The following is a 13806-nucleotide window of genomic DNA, read 5'->3' on the forward strand; positions in this document are numbered from 1 at the left end:
AAACTGGACCCCTTCCTTATACCTTATATAAAAATTAACTCAACATGAATTAAAGACTTAAACTAAGACCTAAAAGCATAAAAACCCAAGAAGAAAACCTATGCAATATCATTCAGGACATAGGCATGGGAAAAGACTTCATGACTAAAACCAAAAGCAATGGCAACAAAAGCCAAATTTGACAAATGGAATCTAATTAAACTGAAGAGCTTCTGCACAGCAAAAGAAACTATGATCAGAGTGAACAGGCAACCTACAGAATGGGAGAAAATTTTTGCAATCTATCCATCTGATGAAGGGCTAATATCCAGAATCTACAAGGAACTTAAACAAATTTACAAGAAAAAAACAACCCCATCAAAAAGTGGGCAAAGACTTATGAACAGACACTTCTTAAAAGAAGACATTTATATGCAGCCAACAAACACGTGAAGAAAAGCTCATCATCACTGGTCATTAGAGAAATGCAAACCAAAACCACAATGAGATACCATCTCACGCAGTTAAAGTGGCAATCATTAACATGTCAGGAGAAACCAGATGCTGGAGAGAATGTGGAGAAATAGGAATGCTTTTACACTGCTGGTGGGAGTGTGAATTAGTTCAACCATTGTGGAAGACAGTGTGGTGGTTCCTCAAGGATCTAAAACCAGAAATATCATTTGACCCAGCAATCCCATTACTGGGTATATACCCAAAGTATTTTAAATCATTCTAATATAAAGACACATGCACACGTATGTTTATTGCAGCATTGTTCACAATAGCAAAGACTTAGAACCAACCCAAATGTCCATCAATGATAGACTGGATAAAGAAAATGTGGCACATATACAACATGGAATACTATGCAGCCATAAAAAAGGATGAGTTCATGTCATTTGCAGCAACATGGATGATGCTGGAAACCATCATTCTCAGCAAACTAACACAGGAACAGAAAACCAAACACCACATATTCTCACTCATAAGTGGGAGTTGAACAATGAGAACACATGGATACAGTGGGGGAACATCACACACTGGGGCCTGTCAGAGGGTGGAGGACTACAGAAGGGATAGCATTAGGAGAAATACCTAATGTAGATGACAGGTTAAAGGGTGCAGCAAACCACCATGGCAAGTGTATGTAACAAACCTGCATGTTCTGCACATGTATCACAGAACTTAAAGTATAATTAAAAAAAAGAAAAGAAATTACCACAGACACCCTAAACCTTCAGCAACCACCACCCTGATCAGTCAGCAGCCATCAACATCTAGGAAAGACCCTCCACCAGCAAAAAGACTACAACTTGCTAAAGGCTCAGATGATCATTAGCATTTTTTAGGAGGAAGGTATTTTTAATCAAGGTATACATATATTTTTTTAGGCATAATGCTATTGCACAAAATAGACTACAGTATAATGAAAACATAACTTTTATATGCACTGGGAAATCTAAAAATTTAAGTGACTTCCTTTTTTACAGTGGCTTGGTACCAAATCTGCAGTATTTCTGAGGTATGCCTGTATTTGAAGAGCTGACTAGAGAAAAGTTTCTTAGAAACACAAAGCCACAATAGAAGTGAGACAGCCTAATTTAATAAAATTAAAAGAAATCTCTAAAAAGCACTATGCCTTTGCTCAAAAAAGCCATTTGTTTGCTAGCGTGAGTTCTGATAAAGACCAAATCCTGTCTCAAGTACATGTTTGGAGCTTGTGTTGAAGTTCTCTAAGGGCAGTTTAACCGCAGTAAGAGATTACATCTTGCATTCCAATTTGTATTAATTAACATACAATTCTTAAAATGGTGGGATAGTCAGATATTTGGTCTAGATCTTCCCAGTTGCTCATGATTTCATGTTCCTGCAAATATAATCTGCACTCTTCTGAAAAAGGAAAATGAAAAAGGATGGGTGACTCTCAGTCAGTCCATGTGACTTCTGGATGAGGACCTGTGAAATGGAGAAAATTGGATTTCCCAGAACCGGCCCTGCCACCACTCCCTTCAGAACCAGATTGAGCATATGTGTTACTTGGTGCAATTGTTGTCATAAAGATGATTCTTGCTTGTTAAATAAATGAACCAAATAGTTACAGAAAACTAGACAATGTAAACTGTACATGTATAAATAAGTTATTGCCCTTTAAATGTCAAATGCCCCATCTCTTCTTCTCTTATTTTTTGAGCTTTCCCTAATTAGACAGACTCATAGTTTTCATGAAGAAGTTCAGTAAATAAATATTTGGGTTATCTACTGTGTGTAAACTGTCACAAAAACTTTTAGAAACAAGCCAGAAATCCATACGGATGAGAAGAAAAGGGAGGTGGTAATGACAGTGGTGGTGGTGGTGGTCATGGTGGTGATGGGAGTGGGGGTGGTGGTAGTGGTGATAGGGGTGGTGGTGGTGGCAGTGGTGGTGGTCTTGGTAATGGTGGTGTTGATGGTTGTTTTGGTTATGGTGGTAGTGGTGGTGGTGGTGGTGGTCATGGTGGTGATGGGAGTGGTGGTGGTGGTGGTGATGGTGGTGGTGGTGGTTGTTCCTGGTAATGGTGGTGATGGGAGTGGTGCTGGTGGTAGTGATACCGGTGGTGGTTGTTCCTGGTAATGGTGGCGTTGATGGTGGTTGTAGTCATGCTGGTGATGAAAGTGGTGGTGGTGGTAGTCCCAGTAATGGTGGTATTTATGGTGGTTATGGTTATGGTAGTGGTGGTGGTGGTGGCAGTGGTGGTGGTTGTCTTGGTAATGGTGGTGTTGATGGTCATTGTGGTTATGGTGGTGGTGGTGGTGGTGATGGGAGTGGTGGTGGTGGTGGGGGTGGTAGTGGTGGTTGTTTCTGGTAATGGTGTTGGTGGTGGTTGTAGTCATGGTGGTGATGAGAGTGGTGATGGTGGTAGTGATAGCTGTGGTGGTGGTGGTAGTGGTGGTGGTTGTTCCTGGTAATAGTGGCATTGATGGTGGTTGTAGTCATGCTAGTGATGAGAGTGGTGGTGGTGGTAGTCCCAGTAATGGTGGTGTTTATGGTGGTTGTGGTTATGGTAGTGGTGGTGGTGGTGGCAGTGGTGGTGGTTGTTCCTGGTAATGGTGGTATTGATGGAGGTTGTGGTTATGGTGGTAGTGGTGGTGGTGGTCATGGTGGTGATAAGAGTGGTGGTGCTGGTGGTGGTAGCTGTTCTGGTAATGGTGGTATTGATGAAGGTTGTGGTTATCGTGGTAGTGGTGATGGTGGTGGTGGTGATGCTGGTGCTGGTGGTGGTGATGGCCGTGGTCCTAGCTAAAGTGATAAGAGAATCACTAGAAACCAAAATATTTTCTTAAAATGAACTGTAATGATTAATTTTTTTGTGTCAACTTTACTGGGCTAAGGGATTCTCAGATAGCTAGAAAAACATTATTTCTGGGTGTGTCTATGAGAGTGTGTCCAGAATAGATTAGCATTTTAATCAATTAACAAAGTAAAGAAGATCTGCCCTAATCAATATGGGCAGGTATCTTCCAATCTACTAAAGACGCAAATTGAAGAAAAAGGTGGGAGAGCAAATGTTCTCTCTCTTCTCAAGCTAGGACATTCATCTTCTCCTACCCTTGGACATCAAGGCTCCTGGTTCTTGGGCCTTCAAACTCCAAGACTTATACTAGTAGCCTCCCCAGTTCTCAGGCCTTTGGCCTCAGACTTGGAGTTACACCATCAGCTCCCTGGTTCTCGGGCCTTCAGACTCTTGACTGAATTATACCACTGGCTTTCTTGGTTATCCAGCATGCAGACAGTATATCATAGGACCTCTTGGCTTCCATAATCACATAAGCTAATTCTCATAATAAATCTCCTCTTATCCATCTATATATATCCTATTGGTTCTGTTTCTCTGGAGAACCCTGACTAATACATCAACTAAACCAACAAACTTTTAGCCACACTGATTATAAAAAAAAAGAAAGATTAAAATAACTAAAATCTGACAAGAAAGCAGAGATATTAGTATTGACCTTTACAGAAACTAAAAGAATTATAAGAGAATATTTGGAACTATGTACACCAACAAATGAGGTAATCTAGATGTATGGACAAATTCCTAGAAACACATAAATTATCAAAACTGATTTAAGAAGTAAAAAATCTTAACAGCTCTAAAGAAAAAACCCTAACAGACAGACTCAGTATTCAAAAACCTCCCAACAAAGAAAAGTCTGTGCTACATGGCTTGTTTGTTGTTTGAGCTTTCCCTAATTAGATAGACTCACAGTTTTCATCAAGAAGTTCAGTAAATAAATACACCAAACACTAAAATAAGAATTAATTCTACCAAACACTAAATTCTACCAAACACTAAAATAAGAATTAACACCATTCCTTCTCAAACTATTCCAATAAAGCAGGAGAGGGAACACTTCCTAACACATTTTGTGAGGTCAGCATTACTCTGATACTAAAGCCAAACAAAGACATCAAAAGAAAACTATAATTCAATATCCCTTTTTTTTTTTTTTTTTTTTGAGACGGAGTCTCGCTCTGTCGCCCAGGCTGGAGTGCAGTGGCGCAATCTCGGCTCACTGCAAGCTCCGCCTCCCGGGTTCACGCCATTCTCCTGCCTTAGCCTCTCCGAGTAGCTGGGACTACAGGCGCCCGCCACCACGCCCGGCTAATTTTTTGTATTTTTAGTAGAGACGGGGTTTCACCGTGGTCTCGATCTCCTGACACAGATGTAAAATTCTGCAACAAAATACTGGCAAACCAAATCCAACAGCACATTTTAAAAACACATATACCACGACCAAATAAAGTGTAACTCATGAATGCAAGTGTGGTTGAACATATGAAAATCAATTAATATAACGCACCACATTAAGGGGATGGAGTAATATACTACATTATCTCAATACATGCAGAAGGAGTATTTGACAAAATTCTATATCATTTCATGATAAAAAAAAACACTTACAAACTAGGAGAGAAAATACTTTCTTTAATATGATAAAGGGCATTTATGAAAAACCCATAGCTAACATTATGCTCAATGGTGAAAGAATGAAAGCTTTCCCCTAAGATCAGGAAGAAAACATGATGCCTGCTTTGACCACTGCTATTTGACACTGTACTGGAAGTTCTAATCAAAGGAATGGTTCAAGAAAAAGAAATAAAAGAAATCCAAATTTATGACACCTTTAGAAGTACAAATAAATAAAACTACTTCTATTTGCAGATGACAAAATTCCATAGAATCCACAAAAAAACCTACTAGTGCTAATAAGCAAATTCAGCAAACTTGCAGGGTATAAGATCAACATACAAAAATCAGTTGTGTTTTATACAGCAGCAATGAACAAACTGAAAAGGAAATTAAAAACAATTCCATTTACAATAGGACCCAAAAGAATAAAATACCCAGGAATACATTTAACCAAGGAGGTGAAAGACATACACTGTATGTCTTTTATTGTGTAATACACAATAAAACATCGCTGAAACTTTAAAATACCTAAATAAGTGAAACTATTTCCCATGTTCATGAATTGTAAGACTTAATATTGTTCAGATAACAATATTACCCAAATCAATCTACAGTTCCTCAAATTCATATGGAACTGTATGGAACCCCAAATAGCCAAAACAGTATTTCAAAAGTAACATATGGTTGGAAGACTCACAATTCCCAATTTCAAAACTTACTACATAGCTAAAATAACCCAAGCGGTATGGTATTGGCATAATAAGATATATAGAACAACAGAATAAAACTGAGAGTCCAGAAATAAACCCAAACATCTATGGTCAATTGATTTTTGACAAGGGTGCCAAGGCCATTCAACAGAGAAAGAAGAGTCTTTTCAACAAATGATGCAGGAACAAATGTATAACCACAAACAATAAAGTTGGACTCCTACCTCACTCCTTATTAAAAAACAAAACCTCCAAATGGATCAATTACGTAAATATGAAAGCTACAATTATAGAACTACTAAAGAAACCATACACTTAAAACTTCATGACTTTAGATTTGGTAATGGATTCCTAAACTTTCACAAAAGCATGAGCAATAAAAGTAAAAATAGATATGTTGGACTTCATAAAAATTAAAATATTTGTGTATCAAAGGATATTACAGAATGGGAAAAATTTTGCAGTTATATCTGATAAGAAATTAATATCCCTTAAATTATATCTGATAAAGGATTAATATGCAGAATACATAAAGAACCATTACAACTCAACAACAAACAGATAAGCAATCCAAATTTTTAAATGGGCAAAGGAGCTGAATAGGCATTTCTCCAAAAGAGATATATAGATCTCCAGTAAGCACATGAAAAGATGTTCAACATCACTGGTCATTAAGGAAAATGCAGAATGAGATGCCATTTCATACCCATTAGGATACTTTTAATCAAAAAAATAAAAAATGTTGGCAAGAGCCAGGAATAGTGGCTCACGCCTGTAATCTGAGCACTTTGGGAGGGTAAGGTGGATGATCACTTGAGCCCAGCAGTTCAAGACCACCAGCCTGGTCAACATGGGAAACTGTATCTACTAAAAATACAAAAATTAACCAGGAATGGTGGTGTGTGCCTGTAATCCAAGGCACAAGAATCACTTGAACCCAGGAGATGAAGGTTGCAGTGAGCCAAGATCACGCCACTGCACTCCAGCCTGGGCACCAGAGCAAGACTCCATCTCAAAAAAAGAAAAAGTTGGCAAGGATGTATAGAAATAAGAACCCTGGTAACTTCCTGGTAAGCATGTAAAATGGTGCAGCTGCTGTGGAAAACAGTTTGGCTGTTCCTCAAAAAGTTAAACACAGAATTACCATCTGACTAAGAGAAATGAAAAGATGTCCACACAAAAACTTGCACATGAATGTTTATAGCAGCATTATTCATAACAGCAAAAAAGTGAAAACAGCTCAAATGCCCATCAGTGGATAATCAGATAAACAAATTGTGGTATTGGGGTGTGTGTGTGTGTGTGTGTGTCAAAAATATGCTAAGTGAAAGAAAGTACAACAAAAGGTCACATATTGTATGGTTCCATTTATATGATATATCCAGAATAAGCAAATCCATAGTAATAGACAGCAGATTAGTAGATAACAAGAAAAATTCCTTCTACATGACAAAAAAATCCAAGATAGAATCAGCATTTATTATATAAATAACTATTTACACAATTTGGTGTGGTTTTCTTTGATTCTTTCAAACATCATGCATTTTGCAAATAATGATATTATACTTATATGGATTTAAGCTAAAATCTCCATAGGGTTTACATACATGTGGCTGTTCTTTTCCATACTTTATTCTGTTTTATTTTAGTCTCTTGTCTGATGCTTGATTTTTGTCTTTTCTCATTAAAAAAAAGAAAGTAGAATTGTATGTCCAAATCTAGCATTAAATTACAGTTCTTTTACTGAGAAAATAAGACCAAGTGCAACGGGAAAATGCAAATAGAGAACCTCTCCAAAATTCTAATTCAGCTGCAAGCCATAAAAGTGTGCAGTTTCCATAATGAAACTTAAATGTTTACAGATTTTTCATCAAAAGACAAACGACCAGGTTTTAGCCTTGACTGTGTAATGGAGATAAGTTAAGAATCTGAAGATAATACCTACTGTTTTACTCTATTTGGAAAAAAATTTGGACCTCAAAGTTTTGAATCTTTAACATAAATACAAGCACTTTATAAAATTTTAATAAGGTACTATTTACATATACAAATATGATTTGTATATCATATACATAAATATGATGAAGAGGAAATTATTTCATTTCCTCTTAAAATTAGATGTCCCTAACTAACATTACTAGTTATTGCTTATTTTAGAAATGCTCTCCTCAAATTTTCTGAATTTATGCTATAACTTTAAAAGCAGGAAAAAAAATGTTTTGTGGATACTACAAACTAAGTAGAATGTATATTCTCAAAACTGTTATAGAAGATAGATGGTATTATTACCATACACACCTATGATTTGAACATAAAGAGAAAACTCAATACCACTATGATGTAATATTAGAAGGAAAAAATGAATTACCTCTCCAAGACTTAGTATCTATTTTTCAAATATCATTGTTAGATGTCCTACAAGTAAATAAAATCAAAGTGAAATGTATAAGAAACTTTCAATTCCTTTATTCATTCATAGATCAGACAGTAATATAAAATAAACACAAAACTCACATTTCATCTATCTTTGTATATAAATAATTAGCAAAGTATTCTAGCTGCTTATGTCTTGCTTTGCTCAAGCAGGCTTGTCTGTGAGGGAAAGAAACTGCTGTGTTGTTAATGTTAGTGAACCACATCCTATAAACTCTAGAGTCCAGGGAAAACATATATTGGCAAGAAGTCTATTCAAAAAATCAGCATGTGAGACACGGCATAGCTTGGCCCTTGTAGAAGGACACAGCCTCTTTTTGTCAGAACTGCTTTTATTCGGGGACTTCTGTCATCATTTCCTTCTCCCTCTACCATGTCTCCTTACCTTGGATATTATGAAATAGGCATCCTTTTAAATTTATGCATTATGAAAACTGTTTTCACTGTTAAACAAATAAACATGTTTTCTACATCTATCTGTTCATGAGTTGAAAACAAAGAAATACAGGTGTTTCCAATGTCTTCCTGGCTTTGCCATATAAAGTAATTGCTCCCAGCCATTCTTAATTTACATAGCACAATTTTTGTGATTATTTTTTCTCTTGTTCCTCTTGTTAATTGATATTCATATTTGGTATCTCAAAGCATAACAACTTTTCTCCTGAATCTAATCCTTTTATAGGATTCAGCATTCTTGGATGTATAATAAAGAGACAGTCACATCTTTGCCAGCTAAAGAAAGAATACATGCAGCTACACAGGTCACTTTCTAAGTGTTTGCTTTAGCCTCCTTTTTACTGTGAATACAGAAAACATCTGCATTCAATGGTTCCGACTTTCAATAAGGCAGCCTGCATGCAGAGAAAGCTGAATGAGGAGAAACCCAAATACTCAAATACTATCCAAATGAGTGGACTTCTAAAATATAACCCTTTCTCAAATTTTTGTAATATATTCAGTAGAGGCCTTTTTTTTCAGTTAATTCCTCCATATGCTTCAGTGATTAGTAGTAACTTTATCTTGTCATTCCCATAGACTATGATAGAAACAAAATAACCTAAAAGCTAGCTTTCTGATTGAGTTTCCATAAATGCAATGTGAAGGATGTGCATGAAGAATGCGGAAGCAGGAAATGACTTGGAGAGCAATGGGGATATTACGCTGTGTTTGTTTAAGTTGCTGTGTGAAAGGCAAATCTTCCCACTCCCCTCATCACCACAGCTGTGATTAAAACTCTGGATGGCTGAAATGAAATATAAGGTTGTGTTCTCTTCACCCAGCTGTCAATCTTTCCACTAGTTGGTTTACAGGTTGTGAGAAAAGACACGCTCCTGTTTTCAACATGTGGATCAAAGGTCCTGCTTTGGTAAATTCAATTAGATGGAAAATTGAGCTTTCTGTCTTGAACAACTCATCATGGAACAGTGACAACTACAGGACCTGGAATTATCTCGTTGAACCCTGTTTTTTCTTATTAGTTGATGTATATTTTATTGTTGCTACCTATAAATTCATATTTAAGTTTATATACTATTCTCAAACTATACTTAATGTAATAAATATGCATAAATCCAGGTTGATGTACCTTTGACACAGATGACATAATAAATATATGAAGAAAAACGATGGCAAATGCCATAGCCTGAAATATCAGAAGTCAAAGTTAAGATTCTCATTAGTTTTCATGCATTCCTCATGTTTTCATTAAACATGTCCATAAATGCCTAGAACTGCATGAATCCATCATCGGAATCAAGGGTCAATTATAAAACATCTCATTTTCAAGTTTGCCAATCAATGCACAGCTTTAAATAGCACATATACCGTTTTGGCACTGGGTTTTCTCCATGCTCTTTTATAAAATAAGTGATGAAGTATTATGCCTCAAAATTTCTTAGAGAATAAGTCTTACGGCCAGGCACAGTGGCTCATGCCTGTAATCCAAGCACTTTAGGAGGCCAAGGAAAGAGGATTACTTGAGGCAAGGAATTTGAGACCAGCCTGGGCAACACAGTGAGACTCAGTCCCTACAAAAGAAATAATAAATAAATAAATGAATTTTAAAACAGAATATGTCTTATAACTAAAAGATAATAATAACAATAATATATTTTGGGAGATTCTGAAAATTAACTTTCCTTGGAACCACTTAGTCTAAAGAAAGATTTAATAGTCTTTCTTGCCTTGTTTTTTCCTCTAGCTAAAACATTTTATATGATAAAGCTAGCAAAAACAAATAGGAATAAAATTACTATCAGTTTTACCTAAGGAAACTTAAAAGTGGCCAATTTTTCTCATACTTTTACAAAATTCTTACTTCTGGCTCAAAGTTGCAAGTAAATGTGTCATCCTCAAAGAAGAATTTTTCTGAAAGCTAAACTATGACTTATACACTTCCAAGCTATTTACTTCGTATCAATATTGTTTCTATATTCAAACTCGCAGAACAGCACAAAGAAAAAAATCCAGTTGAAATTTATAAAATACAAAAGTTCCTTTTGAGAAGTGTCTGTTCATGTCCTTCACCCACTTTTTGATGGAGTTGTTTCTTTTTTTCTTGTAAATTTGTTTGAGTTCATTGTAGATTCTGGATATTAGCCCTTTGTCAGATGAGTAGGTTGCGAAAATTTTCTCCCATTCTGTAGGTTGCCTGTTCACTCTGATGGTAGTTTCTTTTGCTGTGCAGAAGCTCTTTAGTTTAATTAGATCCCATTTGTCAATTTCGGCTTTTGTTGCCATTGCTTTTGGTGTTTTAGACATGAAGTCCTTGCCCATACCTATGTCCTGAATGGTATTGCCTAGGTTTTCTTCTAGGGTTTTTATGGTTTTAGGTCTAATATGTAAGTCTTTAATCCATCTTGAATTAATTTTTGTATAAGGTGTAAGGAAGGGATCCAGTTTCAGCTTTCTACATATGGCTAGCCAATTTTCCCAGCACCATTTATTAAATAGGAAATCCTTTTCCCATTGCTTGTTTTTGTCAGGTTTGTCAAAGATCAGATAGTTGTAGATATGCAGCATTATTTCTGAGGGCTCTGTTCTGATCCATTGATCTATGTCTCTGTTGTGGTACCAGTACCATGCTGTTTTGGTTACTGTAGCCTTGTAGTATAGTTTGAAGTCAGGTAGCATGATGCCTCCAGCTTTGTTCTTTTGGCTTAGGATTGACTTGGCGATGCGAGCTCTTTTTTGGTTCCATATGAACTTTAAAGTAGTTTTTTCCAATTCTGTGAAGAAAGTCATTGGTAGCTTGATGGGGATGGCATTGAATCTATAAATTACCATGGGCAGTATGGCCATTTTCATGATATTGATTCTTCCAACCCATGAGCATGGAATGTTCTTCCATTTGTTTGTATCCTCTTTTATTTCATTGAGCAGTGGTTTGTATGCAGCCAAAAAACACATGAAAAAATGCTCATCATCACTGGCCATCAGAGAAATGCAAATCAAAACCACAATGAGATACCATCTCACACCAGTTAGAATGGCCATCATTAAAAAGTCAGGAAACAACAGGTGCTGGAGAGGATGTGGAGAAATAGGAACACTTTTACACTGTTGGTGGGACTGTAAACTAGTTCAACCATTGTGGAAGTCAGTGTGGTGATTCCTCAGGGATCTAGAACTAGAAATACCATTTGACCCAGCCATCCCATTACTGGGTATATACCCAAAGGACTATAAATCATGCTGCTATAAAGACACATGCACACGTATGTTTATTGTGGCACTATTCACAATAGCAAAGACTTGGAACCAACCCAAATGTCCAACAACAATAGACTGGATTAAGAAAATGTGGCACATATACACCATGGAATACTATGCAGCCATAAAAAATGATGAGTTCATGTCCTTTGTAGGGACATGGATGAAACTGGAAACCATCATTCTCAGTAAACTATCGCAAGGACAAAAAACCAAACACCGCATGTTATCACCCATAGGTGGGAATTGAACAATGAGAACACATGGACACAGGAACGGGAACATCACACTCCGGGGGCTGTTGTGGGGTGGGGATCGGGGGAGGGACAGCATTAGGGGGTATACCTAATGCTAAATGACGAGTTAATGGGTGCAGCACACCAACATGGCACATGGATACATATGTAACAAACCTGCACATTGTGCACATGTACCCTAAAACTTAAATTATAATAATAATAATAATAATAATAATAAAATACAAAGCTTCCTCTATGGCATCCCAATACTAGATGCAGTCTCAATGAAACATCTACACTGCAAATAGAGGAGGTGCATAAAAGAAAGCAACAGGGAAGAGACAAGTTAGAAGAGAGAACAAGTAAAAGAAACACACAAAATCAAATAGGAATAAATGTAATTGGATAAAGGCTCTTCAGAGGCTGAGAAACTACCCTGATCTATGAATCTGCACCAGCATCCACAAATTGTACTTCATTTTTCTATTTTATTAAAAAGAATTTATATTCACTATAATGTTGTCTAAAAGCCTTGTAATTATATGTGTTACCCTTATGAAAGAAGCACTAAGATCAGTTGACCTAGGTTCCTTTACATAAATTTTTCTTTGATTTAGAGAAAAAATAAAAAGGAAAAGCAAGGCAGAGAGGAGAAAAAAGGATGAGAATATGCTGAAATATACCTTAAAATAACTATTACAGAAAATCAGTAATCTTTTCAAGTGAAAGAAAAAGATTTGGTAAGAAATGTCGTAATTTTAATTATAAGATACATCCTTTAAAATTGTTTCAAATATGTGAATGTGTGTGTGTTCCTTCAGCCAATTAATTACAGAAAATGGATGACACATGAGTGATAGAAGTACAGGCATATCTCACTTTACTGTGCTTCACTTTACTGAGCTTTACAGATATCGCTTTTACAAACTGAAGATTTGTGGCAACCCTGCATCGATCAAGTCTATCAGCACCATTTTTCCAACAGCATATGCTCACTTTGTGTCTCTGGGTCACAATTTGGTAATTCTCACAATATTTCCAACTTTTTCATTATTATTGTATCTGGTATGGTGATCTGTGATCAGTGATCTTGGATGTTACTATTGTCATTGTTTTGAGGCACCACGGACCATGCCCATAAGCAAACTTAAACGTACACATTCTGACTGCTCCATCAACCAGCAGTTCCTCTATCTGTTTCTCTCTCCTTGGGCCTCCCTATTCCCAGACACAACATACTGAAATTGGGCCAATGAATAACACTACAATGGCCTCTAAATATTGCAGTGAAAGGAAGAGTCTCACATCTCTCACTAGACAGGCCAAAAACTAGGCCTCTTGTGCCAAACAGCCAAGTTATGAATGTAAAGTAAAAGTTTTTGAAGGAAATTAAAAGAAAGTGCTACTCCTGTGAACGCATGAATGATAAGAAAGCAAAACAGCCTTATTGCTGATGCAGAGAAAGCTTTAGGGGCCTGGATAGAAGATCAAACCAGCTACAGCATTCCCTTAAGCCAAAACCTAATCCACACCAAGAATCCAATTTTCTTCAATTCTGTGAAGGCTAAGAGAGGTGAAGAAGCTGCAAAAGGAAGATTGGGAGCTAGCAGAGGTTGGTTCATGAGGTTTAACGAAAGAAGCCATCTCCGGAACAAAAAAGCACAAGGTGAAGCAGCAAGTGCTGATGTAGAAGCTGCAGCAAGTTATCCAAAGATCTAGCTAAGATCACTGACAAAGATGGCTACACCAAACAACATATTTTCAGTGTAGATGAAACAG

At 36.7% G+C, this 13806-nt stretch overlaps 1 protein-coding gene across 2 annotated transcripts in view; it reads right to left on the reverse strand.

Moving 5' to 3' along the window:
• The window catches only part of LOC129457815 (uncharacterized), a 175623-nt gene that overhangs the window by 77632 nt on the left and 84185 nt on the right, over positions 1-13806 (reverse strand). The window lies entirely within an intron of this gene.

This window comes from Symphalangus syndactylus, chromosome 11 (assembly GCF_028878055.3).
Source record: "Symphalangus syndactylus isolate Jambi chromosome 11, NHGRI_mSymSyn1-v2.1_pri, whole genome shotgun sequence".
NCBI lineage: Eukaryota > Metazoa > Chordata > Mammalia > Primates > Hylobatidae > Symphalangus > Symphalangus syndactylus.